Source organism: Protopterus annectens, chromosome 7.part1 (assembly GCF_019279795.1).
Source record: "Protopterus annectens isolate FY-2018-M chromosome 7.part1, PAN1.0, whole genome shotgun sequence".
Classification (NCBI taxonomy): Eukaryota; Metazoa; Chordata; order Ceratodontiformes; family Protopteridae; genus Protopterus; species Protopterus annectens.
Window position 1 is genome coordinate 377534881 of NC_056740.1, and position 22249 is coordinate 377557129.

A 22249-nucleotide genomic window follows, 5' to 3' on the forward strand; every position below is an offset into this window, starting at 1 on the left:
CCAACCTTCCACAGAAGGCAAACACACTCATGCACTCACTTCTAGGGCCAATTTAGAGTGTCCAATCCACCTACAGCATGTCTTTGGGATGTGGGAGGAAACCGGAGCACCCAGAGGAAACCCACACGACCACAGGAAGGACATGCAGACTCCGCACAGAAGGCACCCCAGTCGAGGATTGAACTAGAGACCCTCTTGCTGTGAGGCGGCAATGCTAACCACTGCACCACCGCGGCCACCCCTTTCAGTACAATATTCTTAACCATACTAAATAACTTAACACTCGCTAGAAGAAAATGTGTTAAAACCAACTATGCCCCTTGGCTATCTAACAATACTAGAAATCTTATGCATAACACAGATAGGACCTGGAAAAAATGGAAGATGAACAAAACACTAAAACTTCTGCAGGAATTTAGAGAACTTTGAGACTCTACAAAACCAGTTTAACAGTGACAAAAAATACAGTAATCTGCAGAATCATCATAGACATAATCCTCAAAAATTGTGGTACTCCATCAAAAACTTTTTCCATCCAAAGGTAAAAAGCAATCCAAATCCTTTGCCTAGCCTCTCCATATTTGAACTGATAGCCAGTTTAACAGCTTCCTCACACAGAACACCTGCAGTTACCAAAAACAAACCTAACATCCATAATAAGCCTACCCAACCCCATAACCCTCCCAGTGCTACACTACCTTTCAGTAGTCCCTATTTCATATAAAAAAATTACTTCACAATCTAAAATCTTACTCACCATCTGCTGATAACCTCCCACCTGAATTTCTCAAGATAGAAGACAATTGTATAGCATACCCAGTATGAGTCCATGTAAATAGCTCAATACAAGAACCTTATGTTCGTTTCCTCTGGAAAAAGTCACATATATACCCCCCCACACACACACACACACATACACACACACACACACATGAAGGGGAACCTCAACAGATATCCAAACTTTAGATCCATAATCATCACATTCCCAGTCTCAAAAATACTGGAAAAAATATTCACAAGCAACTTCTTCAAAACCTCCTTCAACAACAACAGCTCCTGACACCTACACAGCATGGCATCTGCCCAGCACTTAGTACTACCACTGTCCTCATTTCCTTTCTAGACACCATCAACACAGATAGGGGCAGTGGTAAATTTGTATCCTCTTTATTCCCAGAATTATATAAGGCCTTTACCACTGTGTCACTCAGCAAACTCGTACCTGAAATGTCTTCCCTTTGACTTCTCACAATCTACTCTCACCTGGCACAGAAACTACTTGTCTGACAGAAAACAATCTGTTAAATGGCCCTGCACCCTGTCCTATTTCCTACCAGCTACCACAGGTATATCCATGGGTCTATTCTTTGTCCTATATATTCACCAAGAATCACTACATTTCTTCTCTTCAGACCTCTCATACAACACACAGGTGACTCAATTTTCATTTGATCCTTTGATAACCCAACTCATCTTCAACAAATAGCAAAGGAAGTCTTTAACTCCATTAAAAGTTGGATCCAATATGCTCAATTACTGCTCAATGCTAAGAAATCTAAACTACTCTTTTTCTTTCCCAAACTCACACAGCCTTGACAAAAGTAACTTCAAAAACATCTCCCTAAACAACATTAACACTGAAGTAATATTTCATACTAAATTGTTTGGCATAACCAAAGATGACAGCCTAAAATTTGACATACATATTCTAGATGCAATTAAAAAACACCAAACGTTTGGAATGTTCTAAGGAATTAAAAACATACTAACAACAAATACTAAACTAATGCTAACACCTAGTAAAATCCCTTCTGCATGGAGCACTCACCCTTACAAACCTTCAAATGTCTCTACAAACGAAACTTGAGCAACGTTAAAAAAACTGCACCCCTTGCAACAAAGAAACCCAATCACAGCATCACTATGCAGCACTAGAAGCAGTAAATTGGTTAGAAGTACCTTACCATCTTACATACATCTAATTAATCACAGCACAAAAAATGATACACAGTTATTCAGGTCATCCCAGCTCTAATTACAATTCTCCAAAATTATACTCCGCAATGTTCCTTAAGTGCAAATGATAAACAACTCCTTATCACATACAAACCCACAAAGAAATCTGCAGGATGCTTCCTGTACTCTAACATGGTAGAACAACCTGGAACTTACTCCCTGTAACAAACAGGACATCACCCAACCTCCACATGTTCAAAACACTCAAAGTCCTGTCTGTACTCGTGCTCCTCACCAGGCTAGTCCCATCCTGTAAATCATTTTTCTCTTTCAACCCCATCTCCATCTTCTAAATACAGTTTTATATCCCTTTCTTGCAGCCATCCTCTCTCTTCACTTCATCAAGCTATAATCAGTTTTTATTTTATGGACCTACTATCCCTCTTCCCTATCTTACTACTATCTCTAGTTCCACTACTGAAAATCGTATTTGTTTGCTATGCTACCACAGTACATATCCTTCAAATACTCATTTGTAATTTGTAAATCTCTCTTTCTCTATTAATTTCATGCACATAAGTTCTCTTCTTATGAATACACGCAATCATTTCTTTACTAAGCAATCTTTTCTTTCTCTCATCTTTGATACTCTTTGTCAGATTATTAATAACCCTTCTCCAAACAAAACACTGCTCATTTTATCTCTTTTGCATACTTATAGGTCCACAGGTTCATAGGTGTTTAATAGGCACTAGTCTAACACCCACAAGAGCCTTTTTAAGCCTAGCCATGCACCCCAAATCTCTGACAACTTCTGATACCTTTGATAACTGTAAGCATGCGCCTGGCAGATAAACCATTTACAGGTTACTTGTGTCCATTAGAGACATAGGTGCCAAACCAGGGATGAATTTCTCATTTCCCAACCAATTGTCCAAGTTGCACTTGAATTGGGTTAGGGAGGAACTCTGCTTTACATGGATGGGGAGCCTGTTCCATAGATGGGGTAGTCTCTGGGATACATACCTCTCTCTCCAGCAGGACCTATTTATATCACAGGCTTTAGAATGGGTAATTCTGGTGCTGTTTGTTTTGTGAATATGCAGGAGGTCCATCAGAGTGGGGTCTAACAATGCCCTGTATGCCAGGCATAGATCTCCCCAAAAGCCTGTAGGAGACAGAATACAGAGATAGGGCATTAAGGCAGTCTGCATAGCACATATTACTTACACCATGTATTCTTTTAGTGAGGTACCTCTGCAGATGTTCCAGTTGTTGGATATGGCTGGTTAGGTACATACCAAAGGGGCACTGTACTCAATGATAGGTCTGATGAATGCCAAATACAGTGGAACAATAACTTCCTTGGACTTAGATGCCATACCTTTGTTTACAAGTTGCGCAACATAGAATGATTTCCTCACCACTGCAGACACTTGATGATCAAAGCCCAGATTACTATCTATGTGTGCCCCTAAGTCCCTGACTACTGAGTCAGATCTAAGAGGTGTGTTGTCAATATGATAGTTACCAGGGATGGATGACTTCCCAAAGAATACTACTATGCATTTCTTAGCATTTAGTTTTAGTCCATGGTTTTGGCAGCAGCTGTTTGTCTGTGTCAGCCCCTCCTGGAGAACATTTGTGTCAGTGTGAGACCAGATGGCTTAATGGTTAAGGTCTTCGCCTCCCATGCACAAGGTGCAAGGCTCGATCCTGCCCTCTGACCAATGCCTATTGGGAGTTTGCATGTTTTCCCTGTGTCCAAAATATGCTAAGTGTTACCATTTCAAATTAACCAATGAATGGAGCTGTGGGGAGCAGCTGACCAATGCTATTTGGAGTTTGCATGTTCTCCCTGTGTCTCTGTGGGGTTTCTCCCATGTCCGAAAAATATGCTAAGTGTTACCATTTCAAATTAACCAATGAATGGAGCTGTGGGGAGCAGCACAGACTCTGCATGATGTCCTATATCTACTGTGGTGTGCATTATCCTCAAGATAAGAGAACATGGATCACAGACTGTGCATCGTGGAAGGGCTAGCTACTTGGTGTAAAATATGCCTCTAGGTGATTCGGTCATGTTGACTATTATTGTCAAAAATGGGCATAGGTAGTTACGGTGATAAGTGGGTTGAGAACCTAGCCTACTTTGACTCACGCCAGGGACCTATGCTAATGATGGGAGGGGTATAAGTGCCCCTATTGGCCAGTGTGTGCCTGCCATAAAGCCCAGCAGTCCTGGGTCAATAAGCTACTGGCCAGCCAGTGTCTAGTTACTCAGCCTGTGTTACCTGGGATAGCTCTGAGCAAAAGCTGGACATAAAACCAACCAACCTGGCAAACATGAACTGAGAATTGCTAAGCTTAATGTAGGTTCACTGACAGGACGCAACTTAGAAGTGGATGAATTGATGATACAGATGAGGCTGGACATCTTATGTATCCAAGAGATGAGATGGAAGGGCAGTGCAGTAAAGCCACTTGCCTTGGGATCCAGACTCTACTACTCAGGTGAGGGGACAGGCTAGAATTGGTGTAGGAACTGTGGTGAGAGAGAGGCTTCAGAAAGCAGTGAACGATATCATCAGAACTAATGACAGACTCATGGCAATCAGACTCTGGTGTAAGTAGGGCAGTATTCATAATCTCAGACTGTGGCCCACAGCAGGGTTGTGATAGTGAGGAAAAGAGTGCATTCAGACAGCAGTTGCAGGACCTACAAGATAAAGCACACAACATGAATTGGTGTTGATAATGGGTGACTTGAATGCACATATCAGGACAGACAGAACAGGATATGAGGACTGCCTGGGTCCACATGGGTGGGGCAATAGGAATAAAGAAGGAGAAGCCATTCTAGACTTCTGTCTGGCAAATGGCTTGCTAATAGCCAACACATGGTTCAGAAAGAGAGACAGTCACAAGATCACATACAAGAGAAGCCAACATGCAACTCAGGTAGACTTCCTCCTAGTAAGGAAAAGGCACTGGGGTAGAATCCATGATTGCAAAGTCATCCCCAGTGAAACAGTAGGCCCACAGCATAAACCATTAATTGCCACAATCAGCTGCAAGCAGTGGTCAGAGAAGGCTCTAAGGTCAACAGAGACCAGACTGAAGACCTGGAAGATGACTGGAGAGAAAGTACAGCAGTTCAAGGAATTACTCAGGGCTCTAGCACCCCAAGAAGAGGAGGAAATAGGTGGAGTTGAAGAAGAGTGGAAGCGCCTAAAACAGCATGTGTTAGGACTACAGAAAAGATATGTAGCTGAGCCAGGTATGGAAATAAGGTACATAAGGAAAGCTGGTGGTGAAATGCAGAAGTCCAGGAAGGCATTAAAAGAAAGAAGGAGGGCAGGAAGAAGTGGGAGATAGAAAAGACTGACCAGGCTACGAAGGACTACTAGTTGGCTAACAAAGAAGCTAAGAAAGAAGTTGCAATAGAGGCACTGTACCAACATCTGGAAAGTGACTTGGTAAGGGGCACAAATAAACTCTATCAGGTTGCAAGGCAAAGACAGAAAGATAAAGAAGACAAAGACAGAAAGATAAAGAAGACAGTCAGACACCCTTAAACACAGGACACTGTCAACTACAATACAGTGCATTAGCCCACTAGGCCACTCAGCTCCTTTTTCTTTCATAAGGGATACTAGCAACAACCTGCTCACCAGTCCACAGGACATCGATGGCAGATGGAAGCAGTATTTCCAGCAGCTTCTGAATGAAGAAAATCCTACAGAAGCTGTACTGCCCCAGAAATGGCCTATGATGAGAGAAGAGGAGGAGCCCACCTTAGAAGTAAGAACAGCACTAAGGAAGATGAAGTCAGGGAAAGCAGCAGGCTCAATGAGGTCACAGCAGGTACGATAAAGATGCTGGGTGAGATAGGGGGAGAAATGGCTCCTGAGGGTACTAATAGCAGTGTGGAAAGAAAGGTGTATCCCAGATGACTGGAGAATAAGCATACTCGTCCCAATGTACAAGAACAAAGGGGACATCCACAAATGTGGGCAGTACAGAGGCATCAAACACCTACCACATTGCATGAAAGTTCTGGAGAGGGTGATTGATAAACGGATATGCAGAGTAGCAGAATGTAAGATGGGAGATGAACAGTTTGGATTCAGATCAGGATGCAGCACAACTGACCTGATGTTTCCACTGAGACAGATACTTGAGAAGAAGCTAGAGTTGAGGAGAGAGTCCAACTGAGCACTCCTAGACTTTGAGAATGCATAAGAAAAAGTCCCAAGAAAGCTGATCTGGGCAGTACTGCAGTGGTTTGAAGCCATAGAAACACTGGTAGAATTAGTGCAGGCTATGTACAAGGACACAGTGACTCAAGTACCATCAGCATTTGGCCTCATAGAGGGGTTCCCAGTGGGTGTACACCAAGGTTCAGCTCTGAGTCCACTGCTGTTCATACCGGTGATGGACTAAGTTAGCAAACAGGTTGTAGGGGGACAGATCAACAAAGCTGCTGTATGCAGACGATGTGGCAGTACAGGCAGACTCTGAGCTAGAAATTCAGCAAAGGATAGGAGAATGGAATGCAAATCTGAAGGCACATGGGATGAAACTAAGCGCAGATGAGACTGTGGTAACGGCAGTAAATTGGGGAAATCAGAAGAGGCTGAGAATAGAGATAGAAGGGAAGACAGTGGAATGGGTAAAGAGCTTCAAGTATCTGGGAGAGGTGATTGAGGAGGAGGGTAGTCTGAATGAAGAGGTCAAAGCTAGAATCAGAGGGGCTGCAGCCAACTGGCATAGAGTATCAGGTGTAGTCTATGACAGAAGAATGCCAAATAAGCTGAAAAGTAAGATGTACAAGACAGTGGTGTGACCAGTACTACTGCATGTCCCAGAAACAGAAACCTGGGCAGTAAAAGCAGAACAGTTGAAGAAGCTAGAGGTGATAGAAATGAAGTGCCTGAGAAAGGTGGTACGATGCACATTGTGGGACAGGCAAAGAAATGAGGACATAAGAGCAAAAGCCAAAGTAGCTCCAATTGCAGAAAAAATCAAAGAGAACAGATTACGGTGGTTTGGGCACATGTGTAGAAAAGCAGAAGACAATCTGGTGAGGAAGATTTGGGACAGACAGGAAGAAGGTAAGATAAAGCGAGGACATCCAGCAAAGAGGTCGATGGATTGTCTGAAAGAAGATCTGTGACAGTCAGGTATGAGTGTTCAAGAAGGCAGGAGTGTAGCACTGAATTGAGAGAGTCGGTGACAGTTAACATGATACCCCAACACCATGTAGAATAAAATGGGGAAAAGGGGGTGATGATGAGATTCAATGACAGCTACTAATTTGCAGTCATCTGCAAATTTAGTCAACCAGAGACCACTGACATTAGCTTTGACTTCTGAGAAGTAAATGCCAAAAGGGAGCAGTTCAAGGACAGATCCCTGTGAGACTCCACTTGTGACTGGCCTATTTGTAGAGGTGGACTCTCCAATTCTTCTTTCAGCTTTTCCCGGTTAAGGGTTGCCACAGCAGATCACCTGTCCGCTGATGATTGGCAGTGGAGTTTTACAGTGTTGAGTTGCCAGCCCGGCACCTAACCTTCCACAGAAGGCACAAACACAGACACACACTCATTCCTAGGGCCAATTTAGAGTGTCCAATCCACCTACAGCATGTCTTTGGGATGTGGGAGGAAATCACAGCATCTGGAGGAAACCCACTTGACCACAGGGAGGACATGCAGACTCCACACAGAAGGCACCCCAGCCGAGGATCAAACCTGAGAACCTCTTGCTGGGAGGTGGCAATACTAACCGCTGCACCACCGTGGCGGCCCTACTGGAATCTCCATTTCTAACTTACCTTATCTCACCTTTGCTTCTGTGTGCCTGTCTCTCTCTCTCTCTCTCTCTCTCTGTCTTCATCACTTCTAACAAACAAATTAAACTTAGTTTTCTCACTAGACAATTATACCATGTCTTTGGTTACTCTGCATTATACTGTACTGTATGATACTTGTAAAAATTACAACCTTTACAATTCTATTATATTTTACTGTATGGCAATCCATATCAAATGTTTATATTTGCTATATTCAATTTTGGAGTTATTACCCAGTCAGACTTTTCCTGATAAACAAATGGCAATATATATATATATATTTTTTTATATTTTTTTTATTTTTTGATATAGGTTTTTTATGACATAAATCGAATATGTTTTATATTTGATGTTTTACATTACATTTTATTTTACATTTTATTTTTTATTTTTTGTTATTAATAGAATTGTGACTATATTACTATTTTATAATGCTTCATAACTTTTTAAACAAGTGGTTATAGAAAATAAGGGACATTGAATATTTGGTCCTGTGGTGCCATGAATCATTTTAAGTAGGCTATGCTCCTAGAGCTATTTGTCAATATATTATTTTTAGATTTCAGGTTTGAGTGTTGTTTTCCTTCCTTTCTTCTTTTTTCTTCAATACATCATGAAGCATTTATGATGTATATGAGATGCGTTGTATGTGTTATTTGATTATTATCGCATACAGATTTATCATGTATAGTTAGACTATTTTATTCAGAAAAATAGTACGTTTTGGATAAAATCAGTAGGACAATTGTATCAAGTTAAGTCATACTGCATTATATTAGATAGGAATTATGCAAGAAAAGAACTGAGTATGTTTTGCGTTTTATTAATAACACTTTAAGCATATTATCTCATAGAATCATTTAATAGATATGTATTGAACTAGCCTGGAGCTTTAAGCGCTATGCTTCTTTCTCTCAAGAAAACGCCAAAATGTCAAAAGCCGATGATGTTCATGAAATGCACTTTTGAATGTTTTTATGCACTAAAGCTAGATAGAAAAAAGTTTATTAAGAACTTTTGAAATGCAGATGTTCAGTGAGTAATACTGTGTTTAGCTTTAAAACATGAATGATAAAGGGCTTTTAATGAAGTAATTAGACATCTGTTAATTGACTTATATCTTTCGATTGGCTAATACACACTATATAAGGAGTGTTTTACCAAAGTTTAAATAGATCTGATGAAGCGTGCATGGTGCACGCGAAAGCGCTTATCTTCCTTTTATTTTATGTACTCGTTGGAATAAAGCAAGATTTTATTTATCCATTGGACTTCTCGTGGTGTATCCTTGCAGTTTTTTATTGCAACGTGGTTTTTATCTATTTTGCTGAAGGATACTTTAGGAGTTTTAGCGATATTGTTTCACATTTCACATTTATATATATATATATATATATATATATATATATATATATACATACATATATATATATATATACATATATATATATATATATATATATATATATATATATATATATATATATATGGGTCTACTTTAAAACATCAACTTATCGGAAAGTCAACTTTCAAATCATTGAGGTGAGAATGCTAAAACTTCAGAATGCTGAACTCCCGTAATGTTACAATTTCACTCTGGGAAAGCAATCACTGGGTCACCATGGTGAGCTTTGTCCTGTTCTCCACTGTAGTGCGATCACAGAATTGGTATATTTAGTTGAGGGGGGTGAGGGGTTTTGAGGGGGAGAAGCCCCCCACATTGGTGGGTTCAGTTTGCTTCCATTCATAGTGTAGTCATTGGTGGCCCCAGTGGTTAGTTTCCCTAAGTGAAAATGCAACGTTCCGGGAGTTCAGCATTCTCAAGTTTCAGCATTGTCACCTTGATGAGCTGAAAGTTGACGTTCTGGTAAGTCAATGTTTTAAAGTAGACCCATATATTTGGGATGTGGTAGGATGCAGCTTCTCACATCAACATTTGGAGGGGGCTCACTTTAAAATTGTAAGAGTAGGTTTTATAATTTACCATTGTTTGCTCAAATTGTGCTTTGATTTTTAAAATATTAGGACTTATAGCATCAGGTTTCACACTTCTGATAAAGAAGCCCATTGAATAATACACTGCATGGAGTGGTGAAAGACAGGGTGAATAGTGCAGATCCAGAATACCAAGTGACTTGGTTACCACCCAAGCACATAGGGTTGTCTGTTGCTTGGTATCCACACTAGCTGTGCAGTGAGCCTTATGCTGGTTTTTGACATCAGGCTTGACAGACAAACAGATGACAAAAAGGAAGATTGACATCTAGAAAGAAAGACAGATAGCTAGATACATCACATTATACTGACAAATCAACATACTGACAGTTGGATGGCTAGATGGATGGTTAATTTCATTTGTACGTGAGGGGGGCTGATGCCTCCCCTTCACCCCGTATCTACATTTTTAAGACTAAGAGTCGGGGGTTGAGGTGGGTGCCAGCCCTCTTCTACAAATGGAACTAAAAAAAAATAAAATAAACAGACAATTGTTGCAGCTCTGCCAAATCCAGTGTTTGCTGACTGTTGCCAGGCCATCACAGATTCTCCAAGATCTGTACCTGTTAGAATGAAACTGCCTTGTCTAATTATACTGCCAGCCTTACATTTTAACAGATGAAGAGAAATAAGTAAAAGGTCCAATGTTCTCCATTACAATCAAATGCAATACTATAAAGTTAAAGGACCTACAACACCATAGTCTTCATCACTGTAGTCACTCTAGCAGGAGCCCTCAACTACAAAAGAGGTGGCAAGCCTAATTTCTAACACCCCAGCTCCACTCTAACTGATGTCAATTAATATATCACTTGAAAACAAATATGATGGATATTTCTCAATGAACCGGTCAGGTGTTAAGTAGTCTGACAGCACAACTGTGGTAAGGGTTATGCAAATTTAATCTCCTAGCTTAGTAGTGTATTTTACAATAATGGCTGGACAACATGGGCTGTACACCTCTCAGCATGGTATAATATTGTATAGTTTATCAAGGCTCACATAAGACAAGTGACTGAGCTGTGCAGCCAGTTAGACTGATGATGAGTTAGTTGAAAGTACAACAAAGAACCTCTTTAATGCATAGAAGTATGAAGCCCTGATTGTGTTCCAAGTAACCCAGGCTGAATTGACACCTCAGATACCTGCTGGAGTCAGCATGGAGATAAGAGAAATGCTGAGGCTTAGCCTGTCTGTCTCTCCTTGGAGGGAAGGGACAGGCTGGAAGCACACAACCAAGGCACAGGAGTACCAATGGTGACAGCAGAGCCATGCATTCCAGTAGTCAGTGTTTCTCATAGGCAGACAACATTATTGACACATCACTATATAGGTGGGGGTGAATCACTCACTGCACCATTGCATATACCCCCTTTGATGGTAGGACATCATGTCAGAGAGGTTAGCACCTAAACAGAAAAGACCTGGCATGGCCAACATATGTGAAGCTGCAAACTGTGCCTCCTATAATTGCTGGACATGAATCCTCTTACAACCCTGTATTGTGTTGTACTGTAATGAGTTGCAATGGAATGTACTTTCCTAATATTGAGCTATATCACATAGTACTGCATTGTATGAAATTACATTTCACTATATTGTTCTGTTTCTTACATAATTGCAATATTTTGCACTGTCCTATAACTGCTTTCACTGTCCTATTATAGATCATACAGCTACCACACTTTGCTACATTATACTGTGTTGCACTGCATTTGTACTTTTTGTGCTGTTTCCACTACTTCACTGACCCTATACACATGCATATAATACAGCTCCCACACAGGCAGATTAAAGGCTATCAAATTCTATAATATCATAAAATATATGTTTTCTGGTGCAAGTATGCCACTGTGGTACGGCGGTAGCATTGTTACCTCACAGCAAGAGGTTCTCCCATTCGATTCTCGGTGTGGCTTGGAGTGCCTTGTGTGTGGAGTCTGCATGTCCTCCCCGCGGTTGGGCAGCATTCGAAAGACATACATGCGTAAATGGGCGTGTCTTCGTTGAAGGTTGGGCATCGAGCTGGCACCTCGGCGTTTCGTAAAAATCTACTGCCAATCATTAGCGGACCGGAGTTCCACTGTGGCAACCCCTTACCGGGAAAAAGCCGAAAGACAAACAACATATGTTTTCTGGTGCCTCTAGATCAGTCATGGGTCCTCATGATTTTCTGTCCCATCCATTGTAAAATTTCTAGTACTAGCAGTCTAGTGTCCTCATGCAGTGTATAAACTGCCACAAGCTTACTGGCAGCCCTAAGCAACTGCACAGAATGATTCCACGTCTGAGGCATACAAACCTTTACTAAAACTGCTGGCATAGAAACTGTGCATCAATACCAAACAAAAACCCATCCTAAAAAGAGTTCCACCAAGGCACAAAACCACTTGAAAAACTGCAAAACATGCCAAGGGATATGAAGACCACCAGTCAAATGACAGTAAAGGGTGTTTATTATTTATTATGAAACTGTGCATCAATACCAAACAAAAACCCATCCTACATGATACAAAACCCATCTAAGGTGATATGTTCCAAAAATCACTTCCAAATCTATAAAAACCTTCTATGCAAAACAGTGTAGATATAAGCACTGCAGATCACATGCAGCACCTTCCAGCACCACCACACAAGACACCAGGGTAGCCTGGCTAAGCCCTTCAGTATGCATATGTTGACAACTTGCAATGACAACGTAGTTGTACCAGGTGACTCCACAGTTCAGGACACTGATGCAGCACTCATAAAGCTGAGTAAAAAATGTGCAACAGTCAGCTGTCTCTCATGTGCTAGAATCTTCTGTATCACCAAGTTTTCATGACCCTTCACCCCAAGAGTTAATACTGACTGCCACTATTCAAATGGTTGTAAATGACTTGTGATGCACCCCCCTTAGAGTATATGATGAGGAGTCTGATTGAGATCTCTGATTATGTTCCTACAGGTAGAAGGAAACAAGCCTTCAACTGTGTCCTACCATTACCAGTACTGATATCACAATATGAGCACATGGTTATTAACTTTAATTACTGTGATAGTTATTAGTGTCACTCTGAGGAGGCCCAATGTGTGGCAGCCTTGTAGGATCACAATATGAGCACATGGTTATTAACTTTAATTACTGTGATAGTTATTAGTGTCACTCTGAGGGGGGCCCAATGTGTGGCAGCCTTGTAGGATCACAATATGAGCACATGGTTATTAACTTTAATTACTGTAATAGTTATTAGTGTCCCTCTGAGGGGGGCCCAATGTGTGGTAGCCCTGTAGGATCACAATATAAGCACATGGTTATTAACTTTAATTACTGTGATAGTTATTAGTGTCACCCTGAGGGGGGCCCAATGTGTGGCAGCCTTGTAGGATCACAATATGAGCACATGGTTATTAACTTTAATTACTGTGATAGTTATTAGTGTCACCCTGACCCAATGTGTGGCAGCCTTGTAGGATCACAATATAAGCACATGGTTATTAACTTTAATTACTGTGATAGTTATTAGTGTCACCCTGAGGGGGGCCCAATGTGTGGCAGCCTTGTAGGATCACAATATGAGCACATGGTTATTAACTTTAATTACTGTGATAGTTATTAGTGTCACCCTGAGGGGGGCCCAATGTGTGGCAGCCTTGTAGGATCACAATATAAGCACATGGTTATTAACTTTAATTACTGTGATAGTTATTAGTGTCACTCTGAGGGGGGCCCAATGTGTGGCAGCCTTGTAGGATCACAATATAAGCACATGGTTATTAACTTTAATGACTGTGATGGTTATTAGTGTCACCCTGAGGGGGGGGCAATGTGTGGCAGCCTTGTAGGATCACAATATGAGCACATGGTTATTAACTTTAATTACTGTGATAGCTATTAGTGGCAGCCTTGTAGAATCACAATATAAGCACATGGTTATTAACTTTAATTACTGTGATACTTATTAGTGTCACCCTGAGGGGGGCCCAATGTGTGGCAGCCTTGTAGGATCACAATATGAGCACATGGTTATTAACTTTAATTACTGTGATAGTTATTAGTGTCACCCTGAGGGGGGCCCAATGTGTGGCAGCCTTGTAGGATCACAATATGAGCACATGGTTATTAACTTTAATTACTGTGATAGTTATTAGTGTCACCCTGAAGGGGGCCCAATGTGTGACAGCCTTGTAGGATCACAATATAAGCACACCGTTATTAACTTTAATTACTGTGATAGTTATTAGTGTCACCCTGAGGGGGGCCCAATGTGTGGCAGCCTTGTAGGATCACAATATGAGCACATGGTTATTAACTTTAATTACTGTGATAGTTATTAGTGTCACCCTGAGGGGGGCCCAATGTGTGGCAGCCTTGTAGGATCACAATATAAGCACATGGTTATTAACTTTAATTACTGTGATAGTTATTAGTGTCACCCTTAGGGGGGCCCAACGTGTGTCAACCTTGTAGGATCACAATATAAGTACATGGTTATTAACTTTAATTACTGTGATAGCTATTAGTGGCAGCCTTGATTGTTGTTAGGTTATGTAGTGTCTGGGGGGGGGCAATGTGTGGCAGCCTTGCAGGATCACAATATGAGCACATGGTTATTAACTTTAATTACTGTGATAGTTATTAGTGTCACTCTGAGGGGGGCCCAATGTGTGGCAGCCTTGTAGGATCACAATATGAGCACATGGTTATTAACTTTAATTACTGTGATATTTATTAGTGTCACTCTGAGGGGGCCCCAATGTGTGGCAGCCTTGTAGGATCACAATATGAGCACATGGTTATTAACTTTAATTACTGTGATAGTTATTAGTGTCACCCTGAGGGGGGCCCAATGTGTGGCAGCCTTGTAGGAGATGGAAGAGAATCCCACCTGTTTCACCAGAGATGGCCTGCATCAAACTCTTCAGGGGTTTTGCATACTGGCTAAGACATTCTTTACCCCATACTTCTTTTTTAGATAATGTCACTCTAATCAGGCTACTGACCTAATATACACAAATTACACCCCGACAAATATCAGTGCATCTGTCCCTCAAAGCCTTTCTAACTCTGGAAAACTTGTAAATTTATATTGTCACTGAAACCCAGTTATCAACAGCACTCCCTCCTTAACTGGCTTATATCATTCATTTGTGCACACAACTGCAAGCAGAAGTAATGCTGGTGGCACCGTTTATCTTATTCTGAAACATCGACTAATCAATCAGGACAATCACCTCAAAATTCTTTGTAAACCAATGTTAGGCAAAAATATCTCCGACCATATCCTGGTCAACTGCAGAATCTTTTCTAAGCAAATGTCAATCACAAAACATATCTTAATAAACTGGAGTACCTCTTCATTAACTCAGATGATATCCTTCTAGATAATTTACCTGTCCTTTCATAAAACTGCACACTTACACTTCAACAAATAAATATCCTCAATGATTCCCTGACTTTATCACTCTAAACTGCTTTGATCAAACAGTAGCCCCCATCACCAGAGGCACTAACATACTCAATCTTGTACTCACAGATGGAGGGCATCTCTGCTCCTCATTCACCATCACACTCGTAGTGCCAAATCAGATCAATGCACTGCTTTGTTCACCAGACTTTTCCAAGATAAATCTCCTCTCACTTGATGATTATTTGAGATGATTCACTATTTCCCTAAACTCTTGATGACCCTATAGCAAACATTGGCACACATACCCATGGTTTATATTCATATATCATCTCTTTCAGCGAGGCTCACAGTCCTGTTTGCCCTAAATACAACACCAAGTTTAGAAATAACCACTCTGCTGGAACTCAGCTAGAAAAAACAGAACAAAAAAATCAGCATGTTTAATCAACCTCAAAAGGGTTAGCAAAGAAAGCAGTAGCACAATCAAATCCTGGAGAGTGAATTATGAGCTAAAATTGCTACAGCAGCAAAGGCCATTGTTTAATTATGTAAAGAACCTCAGACATAATACCCACCATTGCACTGAGCTTATTTTCTTTAATGGCTTCAACCACTCTGACCCTGAAAATATTACAAATACCCCTGCAGATAAATTTACGTCTCACTTCCCTCTGTCACATCAAAACTTCCCAGTGCAGATTTGGTCCATATGCCCCCCAAAACCATGATTACCTCTGAAGAGATAATAAAAGCACAGTTCAAGATGAAAAACACCAGCTCTGAGGTCCAGATAACATACCAGCTATTTCCTGGTCAGTATAAAACACCCTCTATCAGACCTTCCCATACACTACTTAACATCAGCCTCTATGCAGCCATTTCTGAGAGCAACTCCACATAGGCTGCTGTGTTCCCAGGGTTTGGAGGGGTACTGAAAGGTAGTTTGCCTTGGAATAGTTCCTAAATGTTACTGGTTATGCTGAGGTTACAGAGTTGATTTTGAATTTCTGAAGGACTTTTCTCCTCAATCTTTCTTACTAGCACTTCTCTTGAAAGCCTTATGATCCGTATCTATCTTGCTAGGAGAGGACTGTCAAACAGTGCATTTTCATCATTCACCCATGAACTCCTTTCATGAAATAAAATTCAGGGAACAGTGGTGGCAATCTCAAAATCTTCCCAAGAATTCTATATAAAGGTTTGAGAAGTTCCAAGCATCTATCATGAACCCAAACTTCTGCTGCTTATGTAAACATAAATTAATAACAGAAACTTGCCCAGTTAGACTTAAAACATATTACAAATCACCCCAAACCTAGAGCACATAACCACTTATAAGGCAGACATGGAGACCAGCTAAAGCCCTATTCAACAGACAACTTAAGGAAAGCTGAGCAAAGTAAAGCAATGTTGTTTTTCTTTCGGCTTTTCCCAGTTAGGGTCGCCACACCGGAACTCTGGTCCACTAATGATTGGCAGTAGATTTTTTACGGGTGCCAAGGTGCCAGCTCAACGCCCAACCTTCAACGAAGGCACGCCCATTCTATGCATGTCTTCTGAATGCCACTCGACCATGGGGAGGACATGCAGACTCCTCACAGAAGGCGCTCCAGCCGAGAATTGAACGGGAGAACATCTTGATGTGAGGCAACAACACTATCGCTGCACCACCACGGTTAGAGCAAAGTAAAGCAATAATTCAAAAAAAAAAAAAAAGAAAAGAAACTGAGAGAGAAAAGGTGAGAGAGAGAGAACAAAGAAAAGTGGAATATGCAGCGGCCTAGTTCACGAGAAATATATAATATCTTGTACTCCAATATCAGGAGACATGATATCGTGACTTTTGACTTTGCCATTTGTTATGAAAGTTGTTCACTAATCTTACAATGCAATATATACTATTTTGCACTGCATACCTCCAACTGCCACAGATTCCTGCATGCCTCACTATATCACATATTTGTTGCTGTTGTTGTTTGTTCTGATTGTTTGTTGAACTGTTGATTAAAAACTAAGGCATAAAAGACACTTCAGTCAGCAGGAGGTAATACTATGATAACTACCCAGCAGCAGAGAACATATTTCACCTTAATTTTTTCATGATACAAAGTAGCTAGCACTAGCACTTGTCACTGGCTTTCCATCCCAAATAATTACAGCATCCTGACTGAGTGCATTTACAATTGCATTTTATTAATGATATTATGAAGACAGACTGCAGAATTTTTAAATCCCTTTCAATTAATCTGATCTAAAACTATATTCAAACATGAATTAGCTTTCCTTTGTATACTCATTCTAGTATACCACTAATTGCATTTAAACAGCTCAAATTTATACTTATAATTCTGAGTACATTTACAATTATATTTTATTGGCAGCAGGATGAAGACAAACAGCAGCAGCATTTTTATATCATGATTAATTGTTCTTTGCATAGCTCACACTGTCACCTTCTTAACGTCATTAAACAATCTTTATATCACATCATTAAACATTCCTTAACTTCATCTCCAATTCATTCATTCTGTATTTTGTAAATTGTGCGTTCATAATTACTTCCATCCACTTTGACCACTTATATTTCCTATAAGATAAATGGGTATGAAGGCTCCTGGCTGTATTGCTGGCAGCCTAGTAAAATAGAGAAATACTTCAGTCAGCTCTCAGCCCTAGCCATATCAGTTTGGACATATCCAATCATTAAGGCTCCCACAAAAGAAGGCTAGTTATACCTTTATTCCATCTTGTTTCAGCCCGAAAGATATGCACTTTCTGGGCAAGCAACGTAGCTTTCCATTGCAACATGTATCTCCCAAGACGTGCATCTTTAATCCCCATCTTGCAAGAGGTTTAACCCCTTTCTCAAATACACTTTACCACTCACTATTATCTTGGATACATCAACCACATTTGAGAGCAGACCATAAAAAATCATATCTCACCTCATATTTAATAAAGTAGCTTAGCTACCCTGTGAAAAGTCATTCTTTACATAGGCCATACCGATTGTCATCATAAGTTAAACCAATCACGCCATAGGTCTACATTGGATTCATTTTGCATAAGCCCGTAAGTCATTTTTATTACACTTTCCAGCTAGCAATCACATTCTAAGTAATGCTTTAGTAAACACAATCTGTCACTGCATCATTCTGGTTAGCTATCAAAGATGCTTCTCCCACTGTCTTTAGGCAAGTTTCACCCATGTGTAACACATTTCTCCTTAATGCGTTTGAGCTACTGCTTTAAAGACTTGCTCCTTCTTGCTTCTTCTTCTTTATTCATCTATTGTATCACTGTTTTTTACTTAACATTTAAAATTGATAACACTATCTCGGACTCTAAATAATCCTGGCACTTTAGCTATTGAAGGTGTTCTGGAAACAGCAGTTTTAATTGTAAGACAAGATATGATATTACTGACAAACTGCATTATGGCATTTTTTAACATTGTTTTAAAATGCACCATCATTCTGTTTGTTTCAGCATAAGCCAGCATGGCATAGTTAATGCAAACATGCATATTAGAAAGTCCCTAAAGCTGTTAATTTACATCTGCTCTTCTATGAAATGCAGACTTCCTGAAAGTTGAGGAGTCAACAGAATGAAAAAAAAAAATTCCCAAAAACCGCAAAGGTGAAAAACTCCTTTTTTCTAGTTTTGCAGCAAGGAAACCTCCCTGCACTCCCTAATGTGGGTGGAAGCTCCCCTTACCCCTAAACTTATATGCAGCAAGTCCATGGCTGCACCAACTGAAGGAAATGAGAAACCTCCATAATAAGTGAATCATTGTTGGGCAGACGCACACTTAGAAATCACACCAGCAATGATATCCTATGGGAAAAGCATTCAGCTTTATGCCATTCAACATTTTGTTTTTTTTTATGAAGATTACTGATGCAGGGGGGGAATTTCGCCTTGAGATTGTGTAAGCAATCCATTTACTTCACCTTTGTAGTTCACAGGCTTGAACACTGAGCTGCCTTGGTGGCTAGTAATATCTTCCTGATTAATGTACCATAAAAGATCATTATAAAAAAGTTACTTAACATCACTGCCATAACTCAGATTCGTCCCAAAAATTAATGGCTCTCCACTGCAATAATTGTTATAATTGCATTCCATGTAGTTAACAGTAAATAACTGAATAACATCCTAGTACTCCAAATAATTTTCTGCTGCTTAACATATTTATTTTATTTATTTATTTATTGACATTTGTTAACCGGGTTTGTCCAACTGGGCTTGTGGCCCATTTTCAGAGGAGACCCGAGGAGAAAAGCTCCAGTGGTACATTTTAAACAAGTACAATTTTAAACAATATTGATATAATAGCAGTCAGCAAAAAGGTTCACATATGTTGGGTTACATGCATAAAGTTAAAGTTGCATTAAAAAGAAGTAACAATTTTACATTGATATAGTTCAATAGGTCAACACATTGGAAAGAGGGGTGTAATGAGGTACTAAGTATGTTCCTTTTGAGGGTACGTAAAGGGAAGGAAGACTAGGTAGGGTCATGGCAAAGGCAGGTTCTGGAATTGAGAAAATAAGCTTTTAGTTTATTTTTAAAGTGTGAGGTGTGGGAGACTGAACGTAAATCAAGGGGAAGTTTGTTCCAAGCACGGGCAAGGGAGTGTTTATAGAGTAGTTTGCCTATTGACGTTTTTGGGTGGTAGATATCAAGTAATTGTTGGTTAGAAGTACGGATGGTCCGGGATGGGATTTCGATGGAGACTAAGGAAGATAGAGATGGACAGAAGGAGGGTTTATAAAGAATAGAGTGTAACATATGAAATTGATAAGATAGCAGAAATTGGGGAAGTTCAAGCCATTAAGAGAGTTTAAAGAAATACAGTGGTGTGAGTTGTATGGGGAGTTAGTAATGAATCTGGCTATTTTATGGTAAGTCTGTTGGAGTTTGTTTAGAGTGGAGGCCTGGATATTGGTAAGAACTGGGGCAGCATATAAGAGGGAGGGGAGGAGGAGTGCCTGGCCCAGGATAAGTCTAGATTCAGGGGTTAGGAATTTTTTGTTCCGATATAGCAGACCTAGTTTCTGGTTTGTTTTTTTTTATACATTGGAGTATGTGTAGGTTGAACTTTAGTTCATCATCGATAATGACCCCTGGGAGTTTTGTGTGGGTGTCAGGTTGGATAGTTGTACTTAGAAGATGTAATAAAAAAGGAGGTTTTGTGATGAGAAAGAGAACAGGGAAGGAAAAGTAGGAGTTTGGTCTTTTTGGGATTTAGGATCAATAGGTTGTGAGAGAGCCATTGTTCAGTGGATAGTAGGGCCTGTTGGGTCAGGCAGTGTAGTTCAGGAATGTTATTTGAGATGGAAATAAGTGTGGAGTCATCGGCATACTGAATAAGGGAGGATTCTTTGCATGAGGTGTAAAGATCATTGGTGAAGATGTTAAACAAAAGGGGTCCCAAGATGGAGCCTTGGGGAACACAAGTGGAGATGGGAAGGAAAGGTGAGGAGAATGAGAGCCATTTGACAGACTGTTCCCTGCCAGATAGGTAACTATTAAAACATATCTATTCACTATTAACATATCTATTACATCATTTTATTGCTGTTGTTTTCTGCAGCATACATCGGTATCCTTATAAATATGTAAATGCATGTGTAACACTGTCTGTTCCAATAAGGAATATATTTTCCTATGGCTGAAGACTAGATTGCATCTAATTTAATTAACAGAAAATGTTGCAATATTCTAAAATGTGAAAAGAAGCAGTGAGAGTAAAAAATCGGCTGTCTTGTGTACATACTGTCAATGCCAAGGACACCTTTTAATTGTTTTTTTTTTTCTGTACCTAATCAGTCCAGTCTTAGTCTTGAGCAAGTAAATTAAAAGATAATTTGATATGTTTATTCCCAATCAACTTAAAGACTAAACTTATTTAAACTCTTACTGTATGTAATGCACTTTAGCAAGATATTGCATCCTGGAGTAATGTTTCACAGGTGAACAGCAACAATCACTTTTATTTTTTTATTCCATGAGACACTAGTAATGAAACAAAACTGCTACAGTTTATACTTTGATATTCAAATATCTAACTGTCATACAGATGTTGACTATTAACTTCAAATAGGATAAAATTTGATGCAGTAATATCGCAGAGTCACACAGCCACTGACCTCTAATGACTTTATAGAATGCAGTGAAATTGCTGCTCATATTCAAGTCATTCAGTTTCTGTTTCAGTACTTGAATGACTTATTTTAACAAATCAGAGAGCTTGCTTCATTTAGGTGAAGTGTAGGTGAACCATAAATCTTTCTTCTGGCCCTAGAGATTTAGACTTTAAATCCTCCCCCCCAAAAAAAGGATTAGAGATCACACAGTTTGAAAGAGTGAAAATGAATCTGTAGCTCCAAAGAATGTGTTTTAAATCTGTTTTTGGAATTTGAGTGATACTGGATGGAAAGATAAAAGATGCAGGCTTTACTGAGGTTAAGTAAGAATTATGGATGAATGTAAATTGGGTATATAAAAGCTGGACAAAAGGGAGTAACATGTATAGCTTTGCACCCTATCAGGGATTAATCTAGACTTAAGTGACATAAACAGAACCCAACACTGGCAGGGGTGTAAGATGATGGTGCACAGTAAATACGGAAGGGCTTTTATTAAAATAATAATGCCTGAGAGGGTGGGAGCCACAGGGAAATGATATACCACTCAGTTGTGTTGTGTGAGCTGATGTTCTTTTAACTTCCCTAAAACGTCCACACAAAAAAGTATTACAGCACTTAGAAAAGGCAACAGTAGCACTTTAACTATTTTTTATTAATTTCTAAATAGCAAACATAAAACACTTACAGAAAGGATAGTTCCAGAATAATCATCATCATCATCATTATTCCCCTTTTCCCTATTTTCTACAAGGAGTCGGGGTGTCATGTTGTCGCCATCTCTCTATTCAATGCCACTCTCCTGCCTTTTTCATTACTCATGCCTGACTGTTGCATGTCTTCTCGCACACAATCCATCCACTTCTTTGCTGGACACCCATATTTCCTTTGTCTTCTTC

General features: G+C 39.9%; 1 protein-coding gene across 1 annotated transcript in view; it reads right to left on the bottom strand.

Annotated features, from left to right (window-relative positions):
* The window catches only part of GNB5 (G protein subunit beta 5), a 1344368-nt gene that overhangs the window by 396923 nt on the left and 925196 nt on the right, over positions 1-22249 (bottom strand). The window lies entirely within an intron of this gene.